This window comes from Haliotis rufescens, unplaced genomic scaffold (genome assembly GCF_023055435.1).
Source record: "Haliotis rufescens isolate VD_foot unplaced genomic scaffold, xgHalRufe1.0.p SCAF_63, whole genome shotgun sequence".
In the NCBI taxonomy this organism is placed as follows: Eukaryota; Metazoa; Mollusca; class Gastropoda; order Lepetellida; family Haliotidae; genus Haliotis; species Haliotis rufescens.
Window position 1 is genome coordinate 2036563 of NW_025964354.1, and position 7199 is coordinate 2043761.

The window sequence follows — 7199 nt, forward strand, 5'->3', positions numbered from 1 at the left end:
ATATCAAATGAATGTACAAAAACGTACATAACGCATCTCATCTCGGTGAAAAATGGACCTCTATTAGCAATAGAAGGTGTACACAATGTTTTCGTGGACAACTGAATAATTACCATACTGTGAAAGCATGCATGTAGGTTCAAAATTTTGATTCATGATTCAGATTCAGGTCCCTTTGATGAAACTCTTTCTCTCTTGAAATATGCACAGATGCACCTGATGCACTAATCACTGCAGATGAAGATCACAGCACGCCTGCATCGGATGGAGATGTAGGTGAGCGAAGACACACAGATCTTCAGGACCAAGACATAACGGAGGTCTCCCCCACACAGGGTATGGCGTCCTAACTGGGTGATGGTGTAAACAGCACTATAATCAAATTTCCCATCCCTAAACGGCCTCTCTTCGGCGAAAACAGATCGAGTTATCGAACGTATATTGTATTTAACAAAACGTGTTGGTATGAAATTATCTACGGAAGTGCTTCAAATACATGGTTTGTTTCGAGAGGTGTGGTTACCACTGCCGGACTTATCGTCATTCAAAAATGTCATGGTGTAGAATTCATTTAATTTAGACAATAGGGTTGTTCCACTATTTAACAATACATTGTATTTCAGTGTTTGTTTGTTCTGCCTGCATTTAAATGTGATCAATGCATCAATAGATATATGTGACATCGCATGGCCACAACAGTATGATTTAGCAAATACATAATCATGAAGTTCTTTCCGAGTTCGTGTTTTATAGTTTACGGTGCCACTGCCATTAGTGGGGCATTTTGCCAGCAACACAGCCCGTTGTGACTTGAGCCGTTTTGACTTGGACCGTTTCTGAAGACCTATTCAACCCCGGATCGTCACGTGTCAGCAGTCCTGTAAAGTATAGAGCCCGTTGAATTATTTGGGAAATCAAAGCTAATGACAATTTTTTCACTACATAATCACTATTTATTTCCTGTTTGTGATATACACATATCTGGCGTTGACGTAAAATATTTATGAAACCGGAAGTTAGTTGTCCAAACTGAGTGCACTTATATCTTCGTTACAAAAGGAGCGAGAACCCAATCGAAATTTCAAATAAAAACCGCAACAGAGAGTAACCTTATTTCCTCTGGCTTCACACAGAGTACAGTAGGTCAGTACTCATCTATATTGGATTTGTACACACAGATTATCTAATACCTGATTAATTCCCTTTGTTCGTCCATTTTCCGAAGCCGGGGATCGAACAACCGACCTTCCTCCCCTAAAAATGAATGCAGGAACTGTATATAAATCATGCCAAAACTTCGATTGGGCAAAGAAGGACTTAATCCTGTGAATGTGCGCGAGTGAGTTGGGTTTAACGCCGCTTTAAACAGTATTCCAGTTATATCAGGGCGTATCAGCTTAATGTTGGAGGTAGGCCCGAAGTGATGCAGGTCTCAGACGTTTACCACTTCGGCAAAACCCACGAGCCCGAGTATGGTGCTGACAAACCTAGAAACATAACCTGGGTGAACCAGGACTCGAACCCACTATCATTGGCTTCTGGCGTGTCCAAGGGACGCAACTCTGCAAAGCGAATCGCGGCGGCTTTGACGACTGGGCCAGCCGTGTCCCCTAACCCTGGTCGAACTTGGATACAAGAGATACACAATTGTCTGAACATTAGTTAATGAATCTACATGTACTTACAATGGACGGTGACTGTCACATGAGCCTGTCCCGGTGGCGATATGCCATTATCTGCCGTGCATCTGTACTGCCCCTGACTGGATCTCGTCACACGGTCAAGGGTGGAGATCAACACGACATCTCCGTGGTACCAAGTGAAGGTGCTGGGTGCAGGGTTAGCTTCCTTGACAGTGCAGTAGAGATCAACACTGGATTGCTTCACCGGGGGCCCGTTCCTCAAAGCGATCTTAACACTAAGGTGATCGTAAGTCCCATACTTAAACATAGGCTTATGATCATCGTAGCGCTAAGATCGCTTTGAGGATCTGGGCCCCGGAAGGTAAATCTAAGGCATGGCTTCACGGCGTGTATTGCAACTGTTGGTGGATTTGCAATAATGTGTCATTCTATATAAGTCAGGAAATGGATGCGATGGACAGGGACAGGGAAAGTACATGTAAACCCATGGAATGGTTCACAGGTGATATTTGTATGTGATATTTGCATGGAAAATGAAAAGTAAGTTATGGAATGGCTTCATAGGAGATATATTTACCTTAGAGATCTACAATAATGTTTAATTCTATATATGGATTTTACACAAATATAAATAAAATAGGATACAGCTGCGTTCAAATTTTAACAGTTGGATTGTAACCACCTGATCAAAACACAATGATGATGCTCACAGGTAGAAATGTGAATATTTCTTGAAAAGTGCTCTTTGCCATTTTTGTAATTACAGTAAGCTATATACCTTATCGCGGGCATGATTCGTGTTCACTTTATAAGTATAAACACACAAACAACTATCTTTGTTAATTACTAATCGCACATTTCCGTGATTCTGTTTCAAGTGGGATTTCTTCTGACGTCTCGATGAGTGAGTGAGTTGGGTTTAACGCCGCTTGTAACAGTATTCCAGTTATATCACGGCGTGTCAGCTTAATGTGAGAGGAAAGCCCGAAGTGAGTCAGGTCTCAGACGTCCATCACTGTGTAGGGAAGAAGTCACGTGGAATTATTTAAAGACATTTTAGTTACACCAAGGCGAATAGTTAATCCGTTTAATCGTGTCGCTAGACAGTGCTGTGGACTCTTCTAAAGAGTTTTACCTGATAGATTCCTGATTCGGAACCTACCGCACGAACAACCCTGCCTTAATGTACATGAATTGTACTCCCATAAACATTCGCTTCTCGGTCATGCAACCATCTATGTTATAAAGGGCGGATCCAGCATTTTTTTTAAATGAAGGATCCCATAACAGAATCCCTGGGGATCCCTGGGTGCCGTTTCACGAAAGCCTACGACCTCTTAACTGCTGCGAGTCCTATCCCTGAATATTCGCTCTCGCCAAATGTTTCTCCTGTTCAAAATTTCTTTAATTCTCAATAGTGTCGCCATTTCAGACGCTAACTTAGAATGTCGTAAACTAGGATAGGATAAGTTTTATTCCATACTGAAAGGCCTCAGGCCCATAGTACAATTCTGTTTTCGAGAGTGGTTACAGATCCGTTTAACAGGTCATATTCTAATTAACATAGCATGAATGAATAGAATGAATAGATATATTTTTTAGAGTATCTTTATCAGTTGTTGACATGATCGATATAAATTTGTGTTGAGTGGGGTGTACATAAAAAGGCAGATCAATATATTTTCTTCTTAGATGGTCGTATTTAGGACAAAGTAACAGAAAATGAAACTCATCTTCAATCACATTTAAACCACATTTCTCACATATTCTCCATTCTCTAGCTATATTTCTGTGTCTGCCTACTTCTATCCAAAGTCTATGAGAGCTGCATCTAAATTGTGCTAAACTTATTCTAAACATCAAACAAATAGTACTCTTGGGAAATAGTTGTCTTAAAAAGCTTGTAATGATTGCATTTTTCTGAACTTAAAACATGCAAAGACCATTTTTGTAAGTATATATCCTTAAGTCTTTGGCGTATAGGTACTAAAAGCGAATTGGTAATGCCAAACTTACCCATAGCCTCATTCATTTAATAACGCGCGCCTTTACATCATATACCCAATTGCGGATTCCATGTTTTTCATACAATAACATCATGTTGTAACATTTTCTAGGTAATCTATCAATAGGCATTTTAAGAATTTCGAACCAATACTTGAGAATTCTAACATGTTGAAATATGTTAAGTGATACACGTCCACATTCACCATATACCATAACACTCGATGTTCAGTTTGTGTACGCCAAGGAATCGTTTACAAGCAAGATCAGTTCAATAGTTCTGTATTCAGTATGACCCCTCTGCTCCTACACATTCATTATGCACAATGATAAATAAACATATACATGTACACATTCTCCAGTTTATCATATAATGGGTAAGTTTTTCGGCAGGATAAAGCCAACGGATAAAAACGATATCCGTTGGGGTCATATGCGGATAGAGATGCAAATATCAAAGGTCAAATAGTGACTACTTTCACTGTTTATAAACAAACATGGCGTCGCCCTCGTCATTCGGCGATCGAGTCAGAAATAATCATCGGGAATCTGGATAAACTACAGGGATAATTGCTATCGTTATCAAAAGAACAGTCTAATATACTGAAAATCAGTGTCTAACTGTGACGTAGATAAGGCATTTTATATGTTTTGGCAACTTTGGAGAATAAAATTTCGAAACAATTTTGCAAGGGCACGAGGCCTAGCCAAGCGGGATCAGTAGCCATATCTGTGCTTGTAGACCTCTGCGACTTGAAACCTTCTCCACAAATCAAAATAGTTGGATTTGGCCGAAATATGAATGAATTGTTACCTTGTTTCGTTTTGTCGCTGTGTGTTCACTTGACTACTCTTCTTAACGTTATGACAGGACAGACCGACTGTCAACAACGTCTGACCGTGGCCGTGACGTCTCATAGTCTAGGGTTAGAGTAGCTTCCCTTTGACAAAGGGCAGTTACTCTAGCGGACAGACCGATGGATTGCCGCGAAAGGCAATTAAAACAGTTCTTGTTTTGCGTATATGTTGGAAGTATGTTTCATTTTGAACTATATTGGCTACTGTCACTGTCCGACTGACACATCACTTACCCTGTGACGTAATGAATATTAATGCGCGCATTCCAGGAAAACTCGCAAAGTTACGGTAATGTTTGTGAGAGAAAATACAATGTTTATTCCTAATGCAGGATATTTACCATCCCCAAACACACACGCCTGATAACCTCTATATCCTTACATAACATCCCCCCAAAGCTGGAAACACAAAGGATCTCACCGAAGTGTCTTTATATCAAATATATCAACACGATCTTTTCAAGAGAAAAACTTCCAAGGCTTGAAGACAGGTGATATTTATCATCCAAAATCATTCTTCCAACTTTTACATTTTGTAAACAGTAATAACTAGTGTCTTGAGTGTTAAAATTACAGCTAACCATCTTCAGTGGCAGTGGCTTAGTGATGTCATTTGATTGTGATGTCCATGTAACTGAAGACTTTATAATTGCTCATAGTAAAGAAATACTTCTTGAAAACCTCCTAAATATGCATTTTCTTACTTTAAACATTTTAACTTAATACTGCATTTAGTTCTTTTTTAAGTCCCAAACATGCATATGTTAAAATTAAATGAACAAAGTTTAATAATATTGTGGTAATATTCATGGTGATGTTTAAATGTTTTCCTGATATTTCATATTATGACTATCCTTTGTCTAGAAAGGACAGTTATCCTACCTTATGATTCCATGGCCAAGGTTATTGTGTGAATGAAGTCGAATTTTTAAGTGACCCAGTCAATCAAGGCAATGTATAGAGTTGCGTCCCATAGTCGTCACAGGATCTCCTATCCTCACTGATTATGATCATTGGTCTGTCAGCACAACACCCTTCCTCGCTGGTTTCACAACAATCGACCTGTGTCACGTTGCTTTCTCCCACATCAAGCTGACACACCCTTATATAACCTGGATACTACGTAAAGCGGCGTTAAACCAACTCACTCACACATTGCACAGGCGCAGTGATGTACACAACTAACGCCTCAATATGACATAGATATTCATGCGTGGTTGACGGATATATATGTGGTGTTGCTTTGTGTCAAACTCGGAAGTTGAAAAGGCTCACATGAAGTAGATACTCCCGACAACCAACATCTGTTTATGTTAGTAGAGCAGTGTTTACAAAATATAAGTCTGTGCAAAATCGATTATGGAGATCCAAATACGTCATTTGTGGATTATTATCCTGATCTCACGTGGTGCTAGATGTAAGTATATGTGAATTATTAACATAAAGATAGAACAGTTGAACTGCTTCACTGCACACAACCCAGCAGAACGTATATGATCGTGTATGCTGTACAGTAGAGTGTATATGTTTGTGTATGCTGTACAGTAGAATGTATATGCTTGTGTATGCTGTACAGTAGAATGTATATGCTCGTGTATGTTGTTCAGTAGAATGTATATGCTCGTGTATGCTGTACAGTAGAATGTATATGATTGTGTATGCTGTACAGTAGAATGTATATACTTGTGTATGCTGTACAGTAGAATGTATATGCTTATGTATGCTGTAAAGTAGAATGTATATGCTCGTGTATGCTGTACAGCAGAATTTATATGCTTGTGTGTGCTGTACAGTAGAATGTAAATGCTCGTGTATGCTGTACATTAGAATGTATATGCTCAGGTATGCTGTACAGTAGAATGTATATGCTCATGTATGTTGTACAGTAGAATGTATGTGCTCGTGTATGCTCTACACTAGAATGTATGTGCTCGTGTATGCTTTACATTAGAATGTATATGCTCGTGTATGCTGTACAGTAGAATGTATATGCTCGTATATACTGTACAGTAGAACGTATATGCTCGTGTATGCTGTACAGTAGGATGTATCTGCTTATGTATGCTGTAAAGTAGAATGTATATGATTGTGTATGCTGTGCGGTACAATGTATATGCTTGTGTATGCTGTACATTAGCATGTATATGCTCGTGTATGCTATACAGTAGAATGTATATGCTTGTGTATGCTGTACAGTAGAATGTATATGCTCGTGTATGCTGTACAGTACAATGTATATGCTCGTGTATGCTGTACAGTAGAATGTATATGCTTATGTATGCTGTACAGAAGAACGCATATGCTCGTGTATGTTGTACAGTAGAATGTATGTGCTTGTGTATGATGTAGAGTAGAATGTATATGCTTGTGTATGATGTACAGTAGAATGTATATGCTTGTGTATGCTGTACATTAGAATGTATATGCTCGTGTATGCAGTACAGTAGAATGGATATGCATGTGTATGCTGTACAGAAGGATGTATATGCTTGCGTAAGCTGTACAGTAGAATGTATATGCTCGTGTATGCTGTACAGTAGAATAGATATGCTTGTGTGTGATGTACAGTAGAATGTATATGCTTGTGTATGATGTACAGTAGAACGTATATGCTTGTGTATGCTGTACAGTAGAATGTATATGCTTGTGTATGCTGTATAGTAGAATGTATATGCTTGTGTATGCTTTTATAGTA